The following is a 24,239-nucleotide window of genomic DNA, read 5'->3' on the forward strand; positions in this document are numbered from 1 at the left end:
TGCTATGGTTAGAATTTATTCTTAATACTTTTCTCGTAGCGGATGGTTGCGAGAGGGTTAATCATAAGTAGGAGGCTTTTTCATGTAAGAACAACACCTAAGCACCGGTCCACCCACATATCAAATTATCAAAGTACAGAACCCGAATTAAGCCAACATGATGAAAGTGACTAGATGAAATTCCCGTGTACCCTCAAGAACACTTTGCTTATCATAAGAGACTGTTTTGGCATGTCCTTTGCCTCAAAAGGATTGGGCTACCTTGCTGCACTTTTGTTACTACTATCGTTACTTGCTTGTTACAAATTATCTTGCTATCAAACTACTCCGCTACTTACAATTTTAGCATTTGCATAGATTACCTAGTTGAAAACCCCTTGTCATTTCCTTCTGCTCCTCATTGGGTTCGACACTCTTACTTATCGAAAAGGCTACAATTGACCCCATATACTTGTGGGTCATCAAGGTTATTTTCCGGCGCTGTTGCCGGGGAGTGAAGTGCTCTTGGTAAGTGGAAATTGGTAAGGAAACATTACTACTACATGCTGAAATTTATTGTCACTTGCTACTATAGAAAACAATCCTTTGAGGGGTTTGTTTGGGGTATCTTCACCTCGACCAGAACCACAATTAGTTGCCCCTCAACATACTGCACCTACTGAAAATATTGAATATGAAATTCCTTCGGTTATGTTAGAACAACTGCTAGCTAATCCTTATGTAGGAGATGGAACCGAACATCCTGATATGCACTTGATATATGTGGATGAAATTTGTGGATTATTTAAGCTTGCAGCTTTCACCGAAGATGAAACTAAGAAGAAGGTTTTCCCTTTATCTTTGAAGGGAAAATCATTGACATGGTTGTAACGCCCCAGATGTAACTTTCCATAATTGTAACTCCAACTCTTGCCTTTTCCAGATTGCATAACCAGAAAGTTTCGGGAGTTTATAAGTGGGAATTCAAGTATCTCATAGGATATCTTGATACCCATGGTAATGGGATTGCTAAGTCCTCGTGACTCACCAGATACTATCACAATAGTTGCACGTGCCGATGATACCAGTGCAGGTGACGCAACCGAGCTCAAGTGGGAGTTCTACAAGGACTTGGTCATTACTATGTTTTATTTCCAGATGATCAGTAGTGGAGCCTGGTTGGGACTATCGGGGATCTAGCATTTGGGGTTATCTTCTTTTCATTTTGATTTGTCCGTAGTCGGACTATGTGTGTACTTTGAATGATGTATGAATTATATGATCTTCGCGTGAAGTGGCGATTGTAAGCCAACTCTATTTATCCCTTTCTTGTTCATTACATGGGATCGTGTGAAGATGACCCCTCTTGCGACAAAACCACAATGCGGTTATGCCTCTTAAGTCGTGCCTCGACACGTGGGAGATATAGCCGCATCGTGGGTGTTACAAGTTGGTAATCAGAGCCATCCCCGACTTAGGAGCCCCCTGCTTGATCGAATCGCTGACGTTGTTGAGTCTAGAACAAAAATGTTTTGAGTCTTAGGATTATATATATCGGAGAGTAGGATTCTTTGTACTCCTCAGTCCCTTCGTCGCTCTGGTGAGGCCTCCTGACGTAGATGTTTTGTCTTTCCTCGCCTCAAATTTCACTAAATTGTTTTTAGGATAATGCGGGTATATTGGGATCGTTCCGATATACTTATGACGAGAATATTGTTCTTGGTGCCTCCTGACATTTAGGGGTTGTGGTAGTGTCCCGGGGAGTTGAGCTCCGAGGTGTTGTCGTCATAATTTTATCGTTGCAGTTCTGGAATACCTGAGTTTCGCCGACATCAAAAATCTCTTTTATGCAGTTAGTGGAAAGATAACATCGACGCCACCCAGTATTGGGGAGCTCGGGAGTATTGCCATAGCTTGTATAACGGATGCTTTTTGAAGGTTGAGGTACACGATTTCCGGAGTTTTCTTGGTTATGTATTGACGGATGGATACAACACGATGTAGGGATTGTTAGTTTGGGTGAGATATATTGCTTCCCCTGTATCCCCAACACCAGATTGCATAACAAGAAAGTTTCGGGAGTTTATAGGTGGGAATTCAAGTATATCATAGGATATCTTTCCAACAGACACATGATACGATATGGGATCTATCATATGTTTGTTTCCGGCTTATTCTGCAAGCCAAATCCTTTGTTTTGTTTTGAGTTGTGGTATTTGAGTTGCTTCAATGTCAAGTGTTGATTCCATACCTTTCAAGCGGTGTTCTCATATTTCTATGGGAGTACTAATCCTTTTGATCATCGAGATTGTCATGTCAATTCTTTCCAACCGGCGTGCTTCTGTTCAAGTGGATCCTATCATTTCAACATTTGCGAGATCAATTCTAAGTTTTTCCTCAATGGTATCCATTCCATCTGCCCCAAGTTGCCTTTGTTTTCCCGCCCTCCCACCCTTTTCTTCAAGGACTTAGGTTTCTTAATCAAGTATCCTTTTATTGATCGGAAGTCTCTCTATTCTTTTCCGTCAATGTTCTTATCCGGTGATTCTCAGGAAGATACTAACGGAGTTTCAAGTTTATCATTCTTTGTTTTTTTTCTTCTCCTCCGGTGGATTCAATTCAAGCTTTCAGTGTTGATCATATTCCTTTCCTCGTGTCAAATGCTTTCTCATGCCGGTGCACCTCTCAATCACTCACCTCTTGCTATTCATTTGTTCCGGAGTGTTGAAGATATCTCAGAAGATTCGTGTTTCTATTCTCAATCCGTTCAAGTTATTTTGAGGTTGTTATCTCATTCAAGTCATTTAATTCTACCGGTGCGATCTCTATTTCAAGCAATCCTTCAATGATGTTTCTTTCGAGTGTGCCCTAACCCACAGGTCTTTCCAGGATATTACCTGGCTCTTCTAATTCTTCCAGGAGCGATTCTCAAATTCATTTCCAAGTTTGAATTAAGATTGAATTTTCATCAGTTAGATGTCTTCTTCAAGATCGCTTTCAAATTCTTTTGATCGTTGGTTCAACCTTTCTATTCTTCATCCCGGAGTGTCTCATCAATTCATGGTGGTTCTCATCTTCATTCTCAACATTTGAAGACCGAAGAAGGATTTCTCTTAAATATTGCTCCATTCTCTTCAAAATTCATGGTTCTAGCTTGATGCCATCCTCTCATAATTGTTTTCGATTGTGGGAATTCTTTTCAATCATCCGACGCATTTCAAGAGTTGCTTCCTTTCTCGATCATCCGAAGGCCATCATCTCAGAAATTTCTACCTTATCTTTCTACCTTATCTTTTGAGGTGGTGTTATGTCACTCTTGACAATTTCCCTTGGCGATTCAAGTTGTCAAGATTGAGGTATTTTAAATCCATTAATCTCTTCGTTGGAGTAATCTTGGGTCATATTTCACCTAAAGCCTTCCCAAAGGAATGTTGTTATTGTGGTGCTTATCAATGATCCAAGTTATCTCTCTATCATCTTGGTGGAAGAAATTTTTCATCTCGTCGGTGTTATCAATTATGTTATTTGTTTCCGTAGTGGCAGAATTTTGCCTCAATTTTGAGAAGTTTTCCATAAGCCCACTACAAGCTTATTCATTTCGTTGTTGGTTTTCCAACAACCCCGTTGTAACCTTCTTGGAAGGGTGCTTTCCAAGCTCATTTGTGGTAGAAGTTGGCATTTTCTTCTCCGTTCATTTCTTCCCAACAAGCTAGCTTCTATTCTTTCTTCCGGAGGCATTGTGATGTTGTGCTCTTCACCAATCATCTTGTTTTCTCAAGATCATGTTCTTTTTCCTTGCTCATCCATTTAACCGGAGTGTCGTGTCCTCTTTTCAAGTTCTTTTCATCTTATCAAGTCTTGCATCTCTTTTCAACCGGAGTGCTGTCCGAATTTGATCGTCCTTGTTCCTTGTTTATCTCGTTTCTACCAGAGTGGTTCCAATTCCTTCTTGTCCATTGTACTCATCATTCATAGCTTTGTAGCCTCCAAGGTTCACATGGTATTCCTTCTTTCTATTCTCTACCGCAGTGCTCTCAATTGTGTTCAATTCCGTTGTGTTATCTCTTTCAACTTTTCAACCTCTCTAGGTTCTTTGGTTTCACTCATTGGTTGAAGAAGCAACTTAGTTTTACCTCTTCTCTTCCTCTTCTGTTTCTCTCCGGTGCCATCCTAGATCTCGGGACGAGATCCTCTTCTAGTGGTGGAGTGTTGTAACGCCCCGGATGTAACTTTTCATAATTGTAACTCCAACTCTTGCCTTTTCCAGCTATGTGTTGTGATATTTCCTTCGTGGTTGGGGTTTTGTGTTTTGTTTTGTATTTTGTTCATGTCATGCATCTCATCTCATGGCATCATGTGCATTGCATCCACATGTTTTCATAAAACTCGCACCCGTTCGTAGCTGTCGCGTTCCCCTTGCCTTCTTTGATCGTCCCGAGACCAACCGGGTTTTTCGAGTCCCTCTTGCAAAACCACCTAACCCCTCTCACATCCCTCGCGTGCGTCCGGAACCAGCCCCAAACCCGACCCGCTCAGTCATCACCGATGTATCCGGATCATCCCCAAACATCTATAAAACATCTCCATTTTCTTATTTGGACTTCCTAACCTATTTTCCCGGAGCCGTTCGATCGTGATTGGATGACCCAAAAACTCCCGTATTTCCCTCTATATATAGACCCTAGTCTATTTTAGACCAAACCCTAAATCTTAGGATGTCCCATCCATCAAATCCCCATGCCGCCGCCACCTTCTCCACCTTCCTCGTTTTCCCCACCGGCCCAATCTCTAGCCAGATCCATTCAACCTGCAGCTCCCCTTCTCCACCCTCAAATGAAGATCCAAGGGATCTCCTTGCGCCAGCCAGGCCTTCTCGCCAGCAACCAGGACCCTCCCGGAGCCACCTCCACCCGTCCGAGCTCCGGCGAGCCACCAGCAGGCCGTGCCCCTCGCCTCTGCCCTTCTCCTTCCTTCCTTCCTTCGTCTCCTCTTCTCAACTCCCTTGTTCTCTCCTGTAACAGGTGTTCCTTGCGCCATGGAAGCCGCCAAGACCACCGCGCCAAGCTTCAAGTCCCACCGCCACTTCTTCATCGGATCCAGACGGGACCGACCGGATCTGCCCGTCCTCGCCGCCCCTTGCACTCGTCAAGTCCCTCCATGGACCTGCGCCCTGCCGGACCTCCTTCCTCCGCCCCAAGTCCCGTCGCTAAGCTTCTGCCTCGGTCCTCCACCGCATCCGCGCTCCTTCCTTCCATCCTCGAGCCTGCCATCACCGGGAACGGAGCTCCTCCGCTGCCCTGGTCTCGGATTCGGTGGTTCTCGCGGTGCCCTCGCGCGTCCCTGTCGCCAAGTCCGGCCACAGCCGTCGGCCCTGCATCCCCTGCTTCACGACTAGCGCCGCCCCTGTTCAGTGCGAGCAGAACGAGCGTCTGCCTCGCTCGGTCCAGCCATGCATTGACATCCAACGCCAGGGCCCAGCGCGCCAGCCTCCTGCTTCCCCTCTCCATCGACTGGGCTTGGCCCATGGTGAGCAATCAGTCGCCCTGCTAGCCCTTTGACCTGTTGCAGATTCGGCCCTGTTATGTTTTTTTTCTGTCTGCGATTTTGTCTATTATCCACAGAACTACAGTTTTACAGAAAAACCCTTAAGCATCATGCATATAATAACTCCACAATAGTGCATCATATGTAAATAATTTATATATGTAAAATGCTTAGAATATCATCTAGTTTCATAATCTGCAACTTTCATTCATGTTTGAAATGTTTAAAATGTTGTTTGTTTAAATTTGCTCAAATAACTTGCTAAAATATTTTGTCTCATAACTAAATAACCGTAGCTCCATTTTAAATAAACTCTATATGTAAATGGGGTGGAAAAATGCATAGATTAACTTGGTGCACTTTGTTTTACTGCTTAACAACATTAAAATATGGTTTAGGGCAGAACAATAGCTAATTCAAAATATGGACATGAGGATTTTTCGGAATTGTTGTTTGTTGTTTCCGGCCTCATTTAAACTTGCCTAAATAGTTAATCTACTTATGTTTCACCTTTTGCCATGTTTAACAACATTTAATATTGTTGTGACCGAGAGAGAACTAAATAATTGATGTGGTGTTTCGTCAATATGCAACTCGTTGCATATTGAGCTCCACTTGAATTGTAGTATTGTTTGTTGCACTTTGCCATGCCATGCCTCATTAAACCGGACATGCATCATACTTGATTGTGCATCATGCCATGATTATGCTTGTGTGTTTACCATGTTGCTTGCTTCTTTCTAGTTTGCTTCTCTCGTTAGCTTCGGTTTCGTTTTGGAGTTGTGAGGATTCGTTCGACTACGTCCGTTTGTCTTCTTCATGGACTCGTTCTTCTTCCTTGCGGGATTTTAGGCAAGATGACCAATACCCTCGATATCACTTCTATCTTTGCTTGCTAGTTGCTTTGTTCTATTGCTATGTTGCGCTACCTATCACTTGTTTATCAAGCCTCCCAACTTGCCACGTCAGCCTTTAACATTTTTCACCCTTCCTAGCAAACTGTTGCTTGGCTATGTTACCGCTTTGCTCAGCCCCTCTTATAGCATTGTTAGTTGCAGGTGAAGTTGAAGATTGCTCCATGTTGGACCGGATTATGTTGGGATATCACATATTTCTTATTTAATTAATGCATCTATATACTTGGTAAAGGGTGGAAGGCTCGACCTTATGCGTGGTGTTTTGTTCCACTCTTGCTGCCCTAGTTTCCATCATACCAGTGTTATGTTCCTTGATTTTGCGTTCCTTACGCGGTTGGGTGATTTATGGGACCCCCTTGACAGTTCGCTTTGAATAAAACTCCTCCAGCAAGGCCCAACCTTGGTTTTAACATTTGCCATCTAAGCCTTTTTCCCTTGGGTTCTGCAGACTCTAGGGTCATCTTTATTTTAACCCCCCGGGCCAGTGCTCCTCTGAGTGTTGGTCCAAACTAGAGCCCTTTGCAGCGCCCCCTCAGGGAAACTTGAGGTCTGGTTTTAGTTGTACGGATTGCTTATCCGTTGTGCCCTGAGAACGATATATGTGCAGCTCCTATCGGGATTTGTCGGCACAGTCGGGTGGTCTTGCTGGTCTTGTTTTACCATTGTCGAAATGTCTTGTAACATGGATTCTGAGACTGATCGGGTCTTCCCGGGAGAAGGAATATCCTTCGTTGACCGTGAGAGCTTGTGATGCGCTAAGTTGGGACACCCCTGCAGGTATAAACTTTCGAGAGTCGTGCCCGCGGTTATGTGGCAGATGGGAATTTGTTATTATCCGGCTGTAGAGAACTTGACACCAGATTCGAATTAAAACGCATCAACCGTGTGTGTAGCCATGATGGTCTCTTTTCGTCGGAGTTTGGGAAGTGAACACGGTTTTGGGTTATGTATGAACGTAAGTAGTTTCAGGATCACTTCTTGATCACTTCTAACTCTCGACCATTCCATTTGCTTCTCTTCTCGCTCTTATTTGTGTATGTTAGCCAGCATATATACTTAGACGCTGGTGCAACCTCACCACTTCTCCATTTCTTTGCCCATTAAGCTTTGCTAGTCTTGATACCCATGGTAATGGGATTGCTGAGTCCTCGTGACTCACCAGATACTATCACAATAGTTGCAGGTGCCGATGATACCAGTGCAGGTGACGTAACCGAGGTCAAGTGGGAGTTCGACGAGGACTTGGTCGTTACTATGTTTCGTTTCCAGATGATCAGTAGTGGAGCCCAGTTGGGACGATCGGGGATCTAGCATTTGGGGTTATCTTCTTTTTATTTGGATTTGTCCGTAGTCGGACTATGTGTGTACTTTGAATGATGTATGAATTATATGATCTTTGCGTGAAGTGGTGATTGTAAGCCAACTCTATTTATCCCTTTCTTGTTCATTACATGGGATTGTGTGAAGATGACCCCTCTTCCGACAAAACCGCAATGCAGTTATGCCTCTTAAGTCGTGCCTCGACACGTGGGAGATATAGCCGCATCGTGGGCGTTACAAGTTGGTAATCAGAGCCATCCCCGACTTAGGAGCCCCCTGCTTGATCGAATCGCTGACGTTGTTGAGTCTAGAACAAAAATCTTTTGAGTCTTAGGATTATATATATCGGAGAGTAGGATTATTTTTAATCCCTAGTCCCTTCGTCGCTCTGGTGAGGCCTCCTGACGTAGATGTTTTGTCTTTCCTCGCCTCAAATTTCACTATTTTTTTAGGATCACGTGGGTATCTTGGGATCGTTCCGATATTCTTATGACGAGAACATTGTTCTTGGTGCCTCCTGACATTTAGGCGTTGTGGCAGTGTCCCGGGGAGTTGAGCTCCAAGGTGTTGTCGTCATAATTTTATCGTTGCAGTTCTGGAATGCCTGAGTTTCACCGACATCGAAAATCTCTTTTATCCAGTTAGTGGTAAGATAACCTCGACGCCACCCAGTACTGGGGATTTCGGGAGTATTGCCATAGCTCGTATAACGGATGCTTTTCGAAGGTTGAGGTACATGATTTCCGGAGTTTTCTTGGTTATGTGTTGACGGATGGATACAGCTGAATGTAGGGATTGTTAGTTTGGGTGAGATATATTGCTTCCCCTATATCCCCAACACCAGATTGCATAACTAGAACTTTCGGGAGTTTATAAGTGGGAATTCTAGTATCTCATAGGATATCATTCCAACAGACACATGATACGATATGGGATCTATCATATGTTTGTTTCCGGCTTATTCTGCAAGCCAAATCCTTTGTTTTGTTTTGATTTGTGGTATTTGAGTTGCTTCAATGTCAAGTGTTGATTCCATACCTTTCAAGCGGTGTTCTCATATTTCTATGGGAGTACCAATCCTTTTGATCATCGAGATTGTCATGTCAATTCTTTCCAACCGGTTTGCTTCTCTTCAAGTGGATCCTATCATTTCAACATTTGCGAGATCAATTCTAAGTTTTTCCTCAACGGTATCCATTCCATCTGCCCCAAGTTGCCTTTGTTTTCCCGCCCTCCACCCTTTTCTTCAAGGACTTAGATTTCTTAATCAAGTATCCTTTTATTGATGGGATGTCTCTCCATTCTTTTCCATCAATGTTCTTATCCGGTGATTCTCAGGAAGATACTAACGGAGTTTCAAGTTTATCATTCTTCGTTTTTTTTCTTCTCCTCCTGTGGATTCAATTCAAGCTTTCAGTGTTGATCATATTCCTTTCCTCGTATCAAATGCTTTCTCATGCCGGTGCACCTCTCAATCACTCACCTCTTGCTATTCATTTGTTCCGGAGTGTTTAAGATATCTCAGAAGATTCGTGTTTCTTTTCTCAATCCGTTCAAGTTATTTTGAGGTTGTTATCTCATTCAAGTCATTTAATTCTACCAGTGCAATCTCTATTTCAAGCAATCCATCAACGATATTTCTTTCGAGTGGGCCCTAACCCACAGGTCTTTTCCCAGGATATTACCTGACTCTTCTAATTCTTTCAGGAGCGATTCTCAAATTCATTTCCAAGTTTGACATAAGAATGAATATTCATCAGTCAGATGTCTTCTTCAAGATTGCTTTCAAATTCTTTTGATCGTTGGTTCAACCTTTCTATTTTTCATTGATGTCTACTACACAACCTTCTTCTTGTAGACGTTGTTGGGCCTGCAAGTGCACATGTTTGTAGGATAGTAGCAAATTTCCCTCAAGTGGATGACCTAAGGTTTATCAATCCATGGGAGGCGTAGGATGAAGATGGTCTCTCTCAAACAACCCTGCAACCAAATAACAAAAAGTCTCTTGTGTCCCCAACACACCCAATACAATGGTAAATTGTATAGGTGCACTAGTTCGGCGAAGAGATGGTGATACAAGTGACAAATAGATAGTAGATATAGGTTTTTGTAATCTGAAATAATAAAAACAGCAAGGTAACAAGTGGTAAAAGTGAGCCTAAATGGTATTGCAATGATAGGAAACAAGGCCTAGGGTTCATACTTTCACTAGTGCAAGTTCTCTCAACAATAATAACATAGATAGATCATATAACAAGCCCTCAACATGCAACAAAGAGTCACTCCAAAGCCACTAATAGCGAAGAACAAACATAGAGATTATGGTAGGGTACGAAACCACCTCAAAGTTATTCTTTCGGATCAATCTATAAAAGAGTTCGTAGTTGAATAACACCTTAAGATACAAATCAACCAAAACCCTAATGTCACCTAGATACTCCATTGTCACCTCAAGTATCCGTGGGCATGTTTATACGATATGCATCACACAATCTCAGATTCATCCAACCAACACAAAGTACTTCAAAGAGTGCCCCAAAGTTTCTATCGGAGAGTCAAGAACGTGTGCCAACCCCTATGCATAGGTTCCCAATGTCACGAAACCTGCAAGTTGATCACTAAAACATACATCAAGTGGCACATGATATCCCATTGTCACCACGGATAATCAAGACAAGACATACATCAAGTGTTCTCATAAAAGACTCAATCCGATAAGATAACTTCAAAGGGGAAACTCAATTCATCACAAGAGAGTAGAGGGGGAGAAACATCATAAGATCCAACTACAATAGCAAAGCTCAGGATACATCAAGATCGTGCCATAGAGGAACACGAGAGAGAACACGAGAGAGAGAAAGATCAAACACATAGCTACTAGTACATACCCTCAGCCCCGAGGGTGAACTACTCCCTCGTCGTCATGGATAGCGCCGGATGATGAAGATGGCCACCGGTGATGGGTTCCCCCTCCGGCAGGGTGCCGGAACAGGCTCCCGAGAGGTTTTTGGTGGCTACAGAGGCTTGCGGCGGCGGAACTCCCGATGGGTGGGCGTTCCCCCCACCCTCGTGGGCAGCCCGTATCTCCCCTGACGTGCACTCCAAGTTCCCTGGGTTGCTTTCCTTCCAAAAATAACTTCACCAGTTGATTTCATTCCGTTTTGACTCCATCTGATATTCCTTTTCCTCGAAACACTGAAATAGGCATAAGACAACAAATCTGGGCTGGGCCTCCGGTTAATAGGTTAGTCCCAAAAATAATATAAAAGTGGATAATAAAGCCCAATATTGCCTAAAACAGTAGATAAAGTAGCATGGAGCAATCAAAAATTATAGATACGTTGGAGACGTATCAAGCATCCCCAAGCTTAATTCCTACTCGTCCTCGAGTAGGTAAATGATAAAAAAGAATTTTTGATGCGGAGTGATACTTTGGCATAATTTCAATATAAATCTTCTTAATTGTGATATGAATATTCAGATCCGAAAGATTCAAGACAAAAGTTCATATTGACATAAAAAATAATAATACTTCAAGCATACTAATCAAAGTAATCATGTCTTCTCAAAATAACATGGCAAAAGAAAGTTCATCCCTACAAATTCATATAGTTAGTCTATGCTTCATTTTCGTCACACAAAGATGTTCCCAACTTCTATACCCCCGATGACAAGCCAAGAAATTGTTTCATACTTAAATAATCTCAAACTTTTTCAACCTTCACGCAATACATGAGCGTGAGCCATGGATATAGCACTATGTGTGGAATAGAATATGATGATGGGGATTGTGTGGAGAAGACAAAAAAGGAGAAAGTCTCAATTGACGAGGCTAATCAATGGGCTATGGAGATGCCCATCAATTGATGTCAACATGAGGAGTAGGGATTGCCATGCAACGGATGCACTAGAGGTATAAATGAATGCTCAACAAAAGAAAACTAGTGGGTGTGCATCCAACTTGCTTGCTCACGAAGACCTAGGGCATTTGAGGAAGCCCATTGTAGGAATATACAAGCCAAGTTCTATAATGAAAAATTCCCACTAGTATAAAAAGACAACTTATGAGACTCACTACATGAAGAACAAGGTGCTACTTTGAAGCACAAGTGTGGAAAAAGAGATAGTAGCATTGCCCTTTTTATTTATTTTCTTTTTTTGGGCCTTTTTTGGCCTTTCTTTTTTTTGATTGGGCAATGCTCTAATAATGATGATCATCACACTTCTATTGATTACAACCATAAGGATTACAACTCGAAACTAGAACAAGATATGACTCTATATGAATGCCTCCGATGGTGTACCGGGACGGTGCAATGGATCAAGAGTGACATGTATGAAAAATATTGCATGGTGGCTTTGCCACAAATACGATGTCAACTACATGATCATGCAATGGCAATATGACAAAAGTAATGTATGTCATGATGATGATGATGGAAGTTGCATGTCAATATATCTCGGAATGGCTATGGAAATGCCATGATAGGTAGGTATGGTGGCTGTTTTGAGGAAGATATAAGGAGGTTTATGTGTGATAGAGCGTATCGTATCACGGGGTTTGGATGCACCGGCGAAGTTTGCACCAACTCTCAAGGTGAGAAAGGGCAATGCACAGTACCGAAGAGGCTAGCAAAGGCGGAAAGGTGAGAGTGCGTATAATCCATGGGCTCAACATTAGTCAAAAGAACTCATATACTTATTACCAAAATTTAGAAGCCATCAAAAATCAAGTACTACGCGCATACTCCTAGGGGGATAGATTGGTAGGAAAAGACCATCGCTCGTCCCCGACCGCCACTCATAAGGATGCACAAGCCAGGTACACTTCATGTTTCAAATTTGTTACACAACTTTAACCATACGTGCATGCTATGGGACTTGCTAACTTCAACACAAGCATTTCTCAAATTCACAAATACTCAACTAGCACGACTTTAATATCACTACCTCCATATCTCAAAACAATTATCAAGCATCAAACTTATCTTAGTATTCAATTCACTCAAAAGAAAGTTTCACATATCTTGAATATCAAGTATATTAACATTAAGCAAATTACCATGCTATTTAAGACTCTCAAAATAATATAAGTGAAGCATGAGAGTTCATCTATTTCTTCAAAATAAAACTACCACCATGCTCTGAAAGATATAAGTGAAGCACTAGAGCAAATGACAAACTACTCCAAAAGATATAAGTGAAGCACATAGAGTATTCTAGCAAATTCCAATTCATGTATGGCTCTCTCTCATTAAAGAATTTAATATCTTGATACTTTATTCAAACAGCAAGCAAAGATAAAGAAAACATTGCAAGGATAGCACAACTCATGTGAAGAAGCAAAAACTTAGGCTCAACCGATACTAACCGATAGTTGTTGAAGAAGAAAGGTGGGATGCCTACCGGGGCATCCCCAAGCTTAGATGCTTGAGACTTCTTGAAATATTATCTTGGGGTGCCTTGGGCATCCCCAAGCTTGAACTTTTGTGTCTCCTTAATTCCTCTCATATCATGGTTTCTCTTTTTATCAAAAGCTTCATTCACAACAAACTCAACAAGAACTCGTGAGATAGGTTAGTATAAACAAATGCAAAACCTTATGATTTCCTACTGTAACAAATCACTTAATTAATTATTCAACATTGCATACTAAATGCCTCCGCATATTTAATACTCCTATCTTCAAATAGAATCATTAAGCAAGCAAACATATGCAAACAATGCAACCATAACAACAATCTGTCAAAACAGTACAGTCTGTAAAGAATGCAAGATTCATCATACTTCCCTAACTCCATTATGAACTAAAATTCCCACTGTAATAAATTTATCATAGCTCAATATGCAAAAGTATTCAACATTATACCACTCTCTGACTTTTCTAGGGAATTTTTGCAACAGCAGTAAACTTTCTGTTTTCAAACAACAACATGAATAGTAGCAAAATAAGCACGACAAAGGCTATCCTTGACTTTTTTATTGAAACTAAAGATGCAAAACATTATTCTAAATAACAGCAAGAAAATACTAACAAGATAAAATGACGCTCCAAGCAAAACACATATCATGTGGTAACTAAAAATATAGCTCCAAGTAAAGTTACCGATGAACGAAGACGAAAGAGGGGATGCCTTCCGGGGCATCCCCAAGCTTAGTCTCTTGCTTGTCCTTGAATATTACCTTGTGGTGCCTTGGGCACACCCAAGCTTAGGCTCTTTCCACTCCTTATTTCATAGTCCATCGAATCTTTACCCAAAACTTGAAAACTTCACAACACAAAACTTAACAGAAATCTCGTGAGCTCCGTTAGCGAAAGAAAACAAAACACCACTTCAAGGTACTGTAATGAACTCATTCTTTATTTATATTGGTGTTAAACCTACTGTATTCCAACTTCTCTATGGTTTATAAACTATTTTACTAGCCATAGATTCATCAAAATAAGCAAACAATACAATAAAAACAGAATCTGTCAAAAACAGAACAGTCTGTAGTAATCTGTATCAAACGTATACTTCTGGAACTTCAAAAATCCTACCAAATTAGGAAGTCCTAATAAATTCGTGTACCAATTCAGAGAAAAACGAATCAGATGAGAAGCACGTTTCTGTGAATTAAAAAAACTAATTTACTGGGTGAAAAAGTTTCTGATTTTCAGCAGGATCAACACAACTATCACCGTAAGTTATCCTAAAGGTCTTACTTGGCACTTTATTGAAACAAAATCTATAAAACATGATTACTACAGTAGCATAATCATGTGGACACACAAAAATAGTAAGGGTAAATATTTGGTTGTCTCCCAACAAGCGCTTTTCTTTTATGCCTTTTAGCTAGGCATGATGATGGCAATGATGCTCACATAAAAGATAAGAATTGAAACATAACGGGAGCATCATGAAGCATATGACTAGCACTTTTAAGTCTAACCCACTTCCTATGCATAGGGATTTTGTGAGCAAACAATTTATGGGAACAATAATCAACAAGCATAGGAAGGTAAAACAAGCATAGCTTCAAAATTTGAAGCACATAGAGAGGAAACTTGACATTATTGCAATTCCTACAAGCATATATTCCTCCCTCATAATAATTTTCAGTAGCATCATGAATGAATTCAACAATATAACCAGCACCTAAAGCATTCTTTTCATGATATACTAGCATAGAAAACTTACTACTCTCCACATAAGCAAACTTCTTCTTTGTAGCATACGTATCATCACAATAATCATCATAGATAGGAGGCATGCTTTCATCATAGTAAATTTGCTCATCAAAGCTTGGGGGACAAAAAATATCATCTTCATCAAACATAGCTTCCCCAAGCTTGTGGCTTTGCATATCATTAGCATCATGGATATTCAAGGAATTCATACTAACAACATTGCAATCATGCTCATCATTCAAATATTTCATGCCAAGCATTCTATGTAATTCTTATTCTAGCACTTGAGCACAATTTTCCTTTTCTTCATACTCACGAAAGATATTAAAAAGACGAAGCGTATGAGACAAACTCAATTCCATTTTTTGTAGTTTTCTTTTATAAACTAGACTAGTGCTAAAACAAGAAACAAAAAGATTCGATTGCAAGATCAAAATATATGCCTTCAAGCGCTAACCTCCCCGGCAACGGCGCCAGAAAAGAGCTTGATGTCTACTACACAACCTTCTTCTTGTAGACGTTGTTGGGCCTGCAAGTGTACAGGTTTGTAGGATAGTAGAAAATTTCCCTCAAGTGGATGACCTAAGGTTTATCAATCCGTCGAGGCGTAGGATGAAGATGGTCTCTCTCAAACAACCCTGCAACCATATAACAAAAAGTCTCTTTTGTCCCCAACACACCCAATACAATGGTAAATTGTATAGGTGCACTAGTTCGACAAAGAGATGGTGATACAAGTGCCAAATAGATAGTAGATATAGGTTTTTGTAATCTGAAATAATAAAAACAGCAAGGTAACAAGTGGTAAAAGTGAGTGTAAACGGTATTGCAATGATAGGAAACAAGGCCTAGGGTTCATACTTTCACTAGTGAAAGTTCTCTCAACAATAATAACATAGATAGATCATATAACAAGCCCTCAACATGCAACAAAGATTCACTCCAAAGCCACTAATAGCGGAGAACAAACATAGAGATTATGGTAGGGTACGAAACCACCTCAAAGTTATTCTTTCGGATCAATCTATAAAAGAGTTCGCACTAGAATAACACCTTAAGATACAAATCAACCAAAACCCTAATGTCACGTAGATACTCCATTGTCACCTCAAGTATCCGTGGGCATGATTATACGATATGCATCACACAATCTCAGATTCATCCAACCAACACAAAGTACTTCAAAGAGTGCCCCAAAGTTTCTACCGGAGAGTCAAGAACGTATGCCAACCCCTATGCATAGGTTCCCAATGTCACGAAACCCGAAAGTTGATCACCAAAACATACATCAAGTGGCACATGATATCCCATTGTCACCACGGATAATCACGGCAAGACATACATCAAGTGTTCTCATAAAAGACTCAATCCAATAAGATAACTTCAAAGGGGAAACTCAATTCATCACAAGAGAGTAGAGGGGGAGAAACATCATAAGATCCAACTACAATAGCAAAGCTCGGGATACATCAAGATCGTTCCATAGAGGAACACGAGAGAGAACACGAGAGAGAGAGAGATCAAACACATAGCTACTGGCACATACCCTCAGCCTCGAGGGTGAACTACTCCCTCCTCGTCATGGATAACGCCCGGATGATGAAGATGGCCACCGGTGATGGGTTCCCCCTCCGGTAGGGTGCCAGAATAGGCTCCCGAGAGGTTTTTGGTGGCTACAGAGGCTTGCGGCGGCGGAACTCCCGATCTATCTTCTGTTCTAGAAGTTTTAGGGTACAAGAGTATATATGGGTGCAGGGGGTACGTCGGAGGAGCTACAAGGGCCCCACGAGGCAGGGGGCGCGCCCGGGGGGGGGGGGGTGCCCCCCACCCTCGTGGGCAGCCCTATCTCCCCTGATGTGCACTCCAAGTTCCCTGGGTTGCTTTCTTTCCAAAAATAACTTCTCCAGTTGATTTCATTCCATTTTGACTCCGTCTGATATTCCTTTTCCATGAAACACTGAAATAGTCATAAAACAACAAATCTGGGCTGGGCCTCCGGTTAATAGGTTAGTCCCAAAAATAATATAAAAGTGGATAATAAAGCCCAATATTGCCTAAAACAGTAGATAAAGTAGCATGTAGCAATCAAAAATTATAGATACGTTGGAGACGTATAATTCATCCCGGAGTGTCTCAACAATTCATGGTGGTTCTCATCTTCATTCTCAACATCTGAAGACCGAAGCAGGATTTCTCTTAAATATTGCTCTATTCTCTTCAAGATTCATGGTTCTAGCTTGATGCCATCCTCTCATAATTTTTTTCGATTGTGGGAATTCTTTTCAATCATCTGACGCATTTCAAGAGTTGCTTCCTTTATCAATAATCCGAAGGCCATCATCTCAGAATTATTCATTCCAGCTTTCAGCTCTCGTTCTCCAAATCTTACCGGTGCATCGCTCAAGTATTCTCTAGTCAACTTGTGATCTCTTCATTCTTTTGTATCTAAATTTTCCCAAGTATCTTCGTTCATTTTGTAATTCTTCCCGACGATTCGTTCTCTTTTCCTCAATCATTTTCAATTCTTACGGTGATTCATTCAAGATTTCTCTTCGTTCGTTATCATATCAATTCATTCGTTGTTTCAATCCTACTGGTGGTCCGTTGAAGACCTTCTCAAGTTTACGCTATATCTCGCTTAATCCTTTCTACGAGTATAAGTAGTATGCCAAATCCATTGCTTGTCATCAATTTAAATTGATGAAGGATACGCATAACATAATTCTTATTCTTGTTTCATCCAAGTGTTTAATCCCTTCTTTTGGAGTTCATTCGTGATATTAATTTGTCAGTGCTAAGTTGTTCACCTTTTGTTTCCAGAGCTCCAATCTCTCTCAGTTAACTCGCACGAAGCTCCATATAAATCATTGCAAGGATTCACCTTGTGTTTTCAACTTCTCTTTCTTTTTATCATCCTTTTATTATCGGAGTTCTTCATGGAGGCTCTACATGGTGGTTCGTCAAGTATTCCTTTCATTGTTCATTTGTTCTTCAAGATTTCTCTCGAAGTTATGACCCGCCAAGCTATACTCAAAATTGAACATGGTGCTCAACACATGTTTTGTTTTGAGGCGTTCAAGAATTCTTTCTACCTTATCTTTCGAGGTGGTGTTAGGTCACTCTTGACAATTTCCCTTGGCGATTCAAGTTGTCAAGATTGAGGTATTTTAAATCCATTAATCTCTTCTTTGGAGTTATCTTGTGTCATATTTCACCTAAAGCCTTCCCTAAGGAATGTTGTTATTGTGGTGCTTATCAATGATCCAAGTTATCTCTCTATCATCTTGGTGGAAGAAATTTTTCATCTCGTCGGTGTTATCAATTATATTATTTGTTTTTGTAGTGGCAGAATTTCGCCTCAATTTTGAGAAGTTTTGCATAAGCCCACTACAAGCTTATTCGTTTCATTATTGGTTTTCCAACAACCCCATTGTAACCTTCTTGGAAGGGTGGTTTCCAAGCTCATTTGTGGTAGAAGTTGGCATTTTCTTCTCTGTTCATTTCTTCCCAACAAGCTAGCTTCTATTCTTTCTTCTGGAGGCATTGCTCATGTTCACCAATCATCTCGTTTTCTCAAGATCATGTTCTTTTTCCTTGCTCATGCATTTAACCGGAGTGTCGTGTCCTCTTTTCAAGTTATTTTCATCTTATCAAGTCTTGCATCTCTTTTCAACCGGAGTGTTGTCCGAATTTGACCGTCCTTGTTCCTTGTTTATCTCGTTTCTACCAGAGTGGTTCCAATTCCTTCTTGTCCATTGTACTCGTTATTCATAGCTTTGCAGCCTCCAAGGTTCACATGGTATTCCTTCTTTCTATTCTCTACCGCAGTGCTCTCAATTGTGTTCAACTCCGTTGTGTTATCTCTTTCAACTTTTCAACCTCTCAAGGTTCTTTGATTTCACTCATTGGTCGAAGAAGCAACTTTGTTTTACCTCTTCTCTTCCTCCTCCGTTTCTCTCCGGCGCCATCCTAGATCTCGGGACGAGATCCTCCTGTAGTGGTGGAGTGTTGTAATGCCCCGGATGTAACTTTCCGTAATTGTAACTCCAACTCTTGCCTTTTCCCTCTATGTGTTGTGATATTTCCTTCGTGGTTGGGGTTTTGTCTTTTGTTTTGTATTTTGTTCATGTCATGCATCTCATCTCATGGCATCATGTGCATTGCATCCGCATGTTTTCATAAAACTCACACCCTTTCGTAGTTGCCACGCTCTCCTTGCCTTCTTTGAACGTCATGGGACCAACCGGGTTTTTCGAGTCCCTCTTGCCAAACCACCTAACCCCTCTCACACCCCTCGCATGCGTCCGGAACCAGCCCCAAACCCGACCCGCTTAGTCATCACCGATGTATCCGGATCATCCCCAAACATCTATAAAACATCTCCGTTTTCTTATTTGGACTTCCTAACCTATTTTCCCGCAGCCGTTCGATCGTGATTGGATGACCCAAAAACTCCCCTCTTTCCCTATATATATAGACCCTAGTCTATTTTTAGACCAAACCCTAAATCTTAGGATGTCCCATCCATCAAATCCCCATGCCACCGCCACCTTCTCCACCTTCCTCGTTTTCCCCACCGAGCCAATCTCCAGCCAGATCCATTCAGCCCGCAGCTCCCCTTCTCCACCCACGGATGAAGATCCAAGGGATCTCCTTGCGCCAGCCAGGCCTTCTCGCCAGCAACCAGGACCCTCCCCAAGCCACCTTCGCCCTTCCGAGCTCCGGCGAGCCACCAGCAGGCCGTGCCCCTCGCCTCTGCCCTTCTCCTTCCTTCCTTCCTTCGTCTCCTCTTCTCAACTTCCTTGTTCTCTCCTACAAGAGGTGTTCCTTGCGCCATTGAAGCCGCCAAGACTATCGCGCCAAGCTTCAAGTCCCACCGCCACTTCTTCGTCGGATCCGGACGGGACCGACCGGATCTGCCCGTCCTGGCCGCCCCTTGCACTCGTCAAGTCCCTCCGTGGACCTGCGCCCTGCCGGACCTCCTTCCTCCGCCCCAAGTCCCGTGGCTGAGCTTCTGCCTCGGTCCTCCACCGCATTCGTGCTCCTTCCTTCCATCCTCGAGCCTGCCGTCGCCGAGAACGAAGCTCCTCCGCCGCCCTGGTCTCGGATTCGGTGGTTCTCGCGCCACCCTCGAGCGTCCCCGTCGCCATGTCTGGCTATGGCCGTCGCCCCTGCATCCCCTGCTTCACGACCAGCGCCGCCCCTGTTCAGTGCAAGCAGAACGAGCGTCTGCATCGCTCGGTCCAGCCGCGTGTTGACCTCCAGCGCCAAGGCCCAGCGTGCCAGCCTCCTGCTTCCCCTCTCCACCGACTGGGCTTGGCCCATGGTGAGCAATCAGCAGCCCCGCTAGCCCTTTGACCTGTTGTAGATTCGGCCCTGTTATGTTTTTTTTCTATCTGTGATTTTGTCTATTATCTAGAGAACTACAGTTTTACAGAAAAACTCTCAAGCATCATGCATATAATAACTCCACAACCGTGCATCATATGTAAAATGCTTAGAATATCATCTAGTTTCATAATCTGCAACTTTCATTCATGTTTGAAATGTTTAAAATGTTGTTTGTTTAAATTTGCTCAAATAACTTGCTAAAATGTTTTATCTCATAACTAAATAATCGTAGATCCATTTTAAATAAACTCTATATGTAAATGGGGTGAAAAAATGCATAGATTAACTTGGTGCACTTTGTTTTACTGCTTAACAACATTAAAATATGGTTTAGGGCAGAATAGTAGCTAATTCAAAATATGGACATGAGGATTTTTCGGTATTGTTGTTTGTTGTTTCCGGCCTCATTTAAACTTGCCTAAATAGTTAGTCTACTTATGTTTCACCTCTTGCCATGTTTAACAACATTTAATATTGTTGCGTACCTAACCGAGAGAGAACTAAATAATTGATGTGGTGTTTCGTCAATATGCAACTCGTTGCATATTGAGCTCCACTTAAATTGTAGTATTGTTTGTTGCACTTTGCCATGCCATGCCTCAATAAACCGGACATGCATCATACTTGATTGTGCATCATGCCATGATTATGCTTGTGTGTTTACCAAGTTGCTTGCTTCTTTCTAGTTTGCTTCTCTCGTTAGCTTCGGTTTCGTTCCGAAGTTGTGAGGATTCGTTCGACTACGTCCGTTTGTCTTCTTCATGGACTCGTTCTTCTTCCTTGCGGGATTTCAGGCAAGATGACCATTACCCTCGATATCACTTCTATCTTTGCTTGCTAGTTGCTTTGTTCTATCGCTATGTTGCGCTACCTATCACTTGTTTATCAGGCCTCCCAACTTGCCATGTCAGCCTTTGACATTTTTCACCCTTCCTAGCAAACCGTTGCTTGGCCATGTTACCAGTTTGCCTAGCCCCTCTTATAGCGTTGTTAGTTGCAGGTGAAGTTGAAGATTGCTCCATATTGGACCGGATTATGTTGGGACATCACAACATCTCTTATTTAATTAATGGAACAATTGTATTGGTGCCCCTAGTTGGGTGACGCTCGACTGATTTTCCCCTAGTTTTTCAACAATTGCGATTTTGCCCAGCTCACTTCACTCGCCTTGTGTTTTGGCCCTTCCGGGGCGGTTCCGACCAATGAGAAGTATCCACGTGGTGAACCGTGATTGGTCGGAACCGCCCCGGAAGGACAAAAACACAAGGCCAGTGAAGTGAGCTGGGCAAAACCGCAATTGTTGAAAAACTAGGGGCAAATCAGTCGAGTGTGACCCAACTAGGGGCATGAATGCAAAAATCCCATTAATTAATGCATCTATATACTTGGTAAAGGGGGGAAGGCTCGGCCTTATGCCTGGTGTTTTGTTCCACTCTTGTCGCCCTTGTTTCCGTCATACGGGTGTTATGTTCCTTGATTTTGCATTCCTTACGCGGTTGGGTGATTTATGGGACCCCCTTGACAGTTCGTTTTGAATAAAACTCCTCCAGCAAGGCCCAACCTTGGTTTTAACATTTTCCACCTAAGCCTTTTTCCCTTGGGTTCTGCAGACTCAAGGGTCATCTTTATTTTAACCCCCCGGGCCAGTGCTCCTCTGAGTGTTGGTCCAAACTAGAGCACTTTGCAGCGCCCCCTTAGGGAAACTTGAGCTCTGTTTTAGTTGTACGGATTGCTCATCCGTTGTGCCCTGAGAACGAGATATGTGCAGCTCCTATCGGGATTTGTCGGCACAGTCGGGCGGTCTTGCTGGTCTTGTTTTACCATTGTCGAAATGCCTTGTAATCGGGATTCCGAGACTGATCGGGTCTTCCTAGGAGAAGGAATATCCTTCATTGACCGTGAGAGCTTGTGATGGGCTAAGTTGGGACACCCCTGCTGGGTATAAACTTTCGAGAGCCGTGCCCGCGGTTATGTGGCAGATGGGAATTTGTTAATATTCGGTTGTAGAGAACTTGACACCAGATTCGAATTAAAACGCATCAACTGCGTGTGTAGCCATGATGGTCTCTTTTCGGCGGAGTTCGGGAAGTGAACACGGTTTTGGGTTATGTATGAACATAAGTAGTTTCAGGATCACTTCTTGATCACTTCTAGCTCTCGACCGTTCCGTTTGCTTCTCTTCTCGCTCTTATTTGCGTATGCTAGCCACCATATATGCTTAGACGCTGCTGCAACCTCACCACTTATCCATTCCTTTACCCATTAAGCTTTGCTAGTCTTGATACCCATGGTAATGGGATCGCTGAGTCCTCGTGACTCACCAGATACTATCACAATAGTTGCAGGTGCCGATGATACCAGTGCAGGTGACGCAACTGAGCTCAAGTGGGAGTTCGACGAGGACTTGGTCGTTACTATGTTTCATTTCCAGATGATGAGTAGTGGAGCCTAGTTGGGATGATCGGGTATCTAGCATTTGGGGTTATCTTCTTTTCATTCGGATTTGTCCGTAGTCAGACTATGTGTGTACTTTGAATGATGTATGAATTATATGATCTTTGCGTGAAGCGGAGATTGTAAACCAACTCTATTTATCCCTTTCTTGTTCATTACATGGGATTGTGTGAAGATGACCCCTCTTGCAACAAAACCACAATGTGGTTATGCCTCTTAAGTCGTGCCTCGACACGTGGAAGATATAGCCGCATCATGGGCATTACAAAGGTATAGGCTATGCGATGATATTGGATCTTGGAACTGGAACCGTTTGAAATTGGAATTTCATCAAAAAATTACCCTATGCGTCTAGTTCATTGTGATCAGAATTATATATATAATTTTTGGCCTCGTGAAGGAGAAAGTATCGCTCTAGCTTGGTGGAGGCTTAAGTCAATGTTATATTCATGCTCCAATCATGAGCTGTCAAGAGAAATTATCATTCAGAATTTTTATGCTCGGCTTTCTCGTAATGATCAAACCATGCTCGATACTTCTTTTACTGGTTCTTTGATGAAGAAGACTATTGAATTCTTGTGGGATATTTTAGAAAGAATTAAACATAACTCTGAAGATTGGGAACTCGAGAATGTAAAGAGTCAGGTATTGAACCTAAGTTTGATTGTGTTAAATCTTTTATGGATACAGATGCTTTTCAAAAGTTTAGCACTAAATATGGACTTGACTCTAAGATAGTAGCTTCCTTTTGTGAATCTTTTGCTACTCATGTTTATCTCCCTAAGGAGAAGTGGTTTAAATATCACCCACCAATTAAAGAGGAAATTAAAGAACCGCTAAAAGCTACAGAAGAAACTATCATTTACAATGTTGATCCAGTTGTTCCCACTGCTTATATTGAAAAACCACCTTTCCCTGTTAGGATGAAGGAACATGCTAAAGCTTCAACTGTGGTTAACAAAAGTTATGTTAGAACATCCAAACCATCTGAACAAATCGGAGTTGAATCTAGTGTTGCTATGGTTAAAGATCTCTTAGTTGATAATATTGATTGGCATGCTATTTACTTCTGTGGTGAAGCTTCTAGAATTGACAAACCTGAAGGAAAAGATAAACATAGATCAACTGTTGGCATGCCTGTTGTCTCAGTTAAGATAGGAGATCACTGTTATCATGGGTTATGCGACCTAGGTGCTAGTGTGAGTGATATTCCTTTCTCCTTATATCAAGAAAGTAAAGATGAAATAGCACTTGCTGAAATAGAAGGCATAGATGTCACTATTAAACTTGCTAATAGAGATACTATATCACCAATTGGGATTCTTAGAGATGTTGAAGTCTTGTGTGGGAAAATAAAATACCCTACTGATTTTCTTGTTCTTAGCTCCCCACAAGATGACTTTTGTCCCATTATTTTTGGTAGACCTTTCTTGAACATCGTCAATGCCAAAATAGATTGTGAG

Source organism: Triticum aestivum, chromosome 6B (assembly GCF_018294505.1).
Source record: "Triticum aestivum cultivar Chinese Spring chromosome 6B, IWGSC CS RefSeq v2.1, whole genome shotgun sequence".
Taxonomy (NCBI): Eukaryota; Viridiplantae; Streptophyta; class Magnoliopsida; order Poales; family Poaceae; genus Triticum; species Triticum aestivum.